Source organism: Aplysia californica, unplaced genomic scaffold, assembly GCF_000002075.1.
Source record: "Aplysia californica isolate F4 #8 unplaced genomic scaffold, AplCal3.0 scaffold00162, whole genome shotgun sequence".
Taxonomy (NCBI): domain Eukaryota; kingdom Metazoa; phylum Mollusca; class Gastropoda; order Aplysiida; family Aplysiidae; genus Aplysia; species Aplysia californica.
In genome coordinates this window covers 447,805-449,813 of record NW_004797432.1, presented here as the reverse complement: position 1 = coordinate 449,813, position 2,009 = coordinate 447,805, and the positions used below count along the sequence as shown (strand labels likewise).

Below are 2,009 nucleotides of genomic sequence, written 5' to 3'. Positions count from 1 at the left end.
ACACACACACACAAACAGAGAAAGAAAGACATGCATATAGATAGATAGATAGATAGATAGATAGATAGATAGAGAGAGAGAGAGAGAGAGAGAGAGAGAGAGAGAGAGACAGAGACAGAGAGGGAGAGTGAGACGAAGAGAGAGAAGTGTATAGCAAGAAAAACAGAGAGAAGAAAGAAAAAGGAAGAATGAAACGATTAGGACGAAAAAAAAGCCCTGGGACCAAGGACACGCGTGCGGCTTTTCCATTTTCCCGACCCTTTATTTTTGTATTCATTTCTTTTTTCTCCCCATCGCCAGCGTCTCCTCAAGTCTCTGCCTGCCAAATTATTTCCCAGCTCGTGAGATGACCGGCTGAAGTAACTGAAGTAAAATGTTAGAGTGGGTGGTTGGTGGGTGCTCTGATGTGGTTTGCTCCAAAGAGGTGGGTTTTCTTCTTCTTTCCTATCAAACATCGACCGTCCTTAACCCCCCCCCCCCTTTTAGTGCTTGTTACTCTTTTCTAATGCCTCTAATCTTCGGCTTTTATATTATGGCATTTTTGTGTTGCAAGCCCCGAAAAAAACTCTTATTAAAATTAAACTTAACTAAACTAAAGTGTTCGAGTGTAGCATCGTTCCTTTGCCCTTTGCACTCTGCCTTTGCTAATAAGACATCGCGCTAAGTTGACCATTTTGAAAAGACTTTAAACTTTCAAAACGGCGAACATGTCAACAGCAGACAACAGATGCCGGTACCAGCAGACGATCGATGACGTCAGTTCCGCTTGGAGGCGCTGCCTAACCCTCTCGGGGATAAGGCCCGCTGCGCATGTCTGATAGAGTAGCATATCCGGAGCCACATGATAAGGCACAAACAAACTATGGAGCAACACCTAGATGATCCACGGATCTGAGGTGGTTCTGTACATTCGTGCCTGACTCTGGGAGCAAGGTTTATCTCTGAGTCCCCCCGTTAATTAATTCTTAATTACCCCATCCAATCTCCACCTTCCTCGAATTTTCTTTGTCACGCGCCATTATGGAAAGCCCTGGGTGTCATGAAATGGAATGTCCCACGGTGAAGTTGATTACAACAAGACAATTTAACAAAATAAGAATTGTTTTACAGAGCACATAAATGCATAAAACATGAAGATATATTTCGGCCGGGGATTCATTACGATGTACACTTATTACTTTAAGCAATACTTGAGGGCAAACAGGCACGCACACTTTTCATTTGAAGCAGTCATACCATTTAAAAACAGACGGTAAGGTCAGTTTCACAACAAAAACCTGAATTAGCGAAGTCACAATCTTTAAGAGAAATAAGAGAAATATCAATACGGCCAGTTTCGAAGTCAGAGACATGTTTACAGAAAGTAATTAATATTGAAATAAATAGACTAATAAATACACAAACACATACATGAAAAAATAAATACATTAAGAATGAATTAACGAATACAAAAATGAATGAATAAATGAATGAATGAATGAATATCTCCCCCTTCTCCTTTTCAACAAAATTAACATTTCTCTATAACAGACACAAGTACACACACGCACGCACGCACGTACACACATACAAACACACACACACACACATACACACACACACACACACACACAAACACGCACGCGCGCGCGCACCCTCTCTCTTTCACACACACAAAATAATACAAACAAAGACGCCATGGCACTCCTTTTCGTAGCCACCTCTAGTGCACGTTCACAAATTCAAAACGGAAGAAGAAAGCCAACGAAGCATTACGTTTCACAAAATAAAAACAAGACCAAAAATAATGATAAAAATTAAAAAAATATAGCCTGGAAGAGACAAACCGAACACTCAAGTAGAAAGAACAAGAAATGCCATTATATTAACATAATAATATTCCTTTTTTTGCAACATTTGGAAATCCAAGAACACTGCTCTTGATTGTCTTGAAAAATTATGATACAGGAAACATCTTTCTGAAGAATTTCTATTTATATCAACAGAGGACAATGCCTTAATGAACTACT

The 2,009-nt window shown here is 39.7% G+C and overlaps 1 protein-coding gene across 1 annotated transcript in view; it reads right to left on the bottom strand.

The window, feature by feature from the left end:
* LOC101852320 (RNA-binding motif, single-stranded-interacting protein 1) overlaps positions 1 to 2,009 on the bottom strand; it is a gene marked incomplete in the record, with an annotated part of 216,912 nt that overhangs the window by 173,258 nt on the left and 41,645 nt on the right.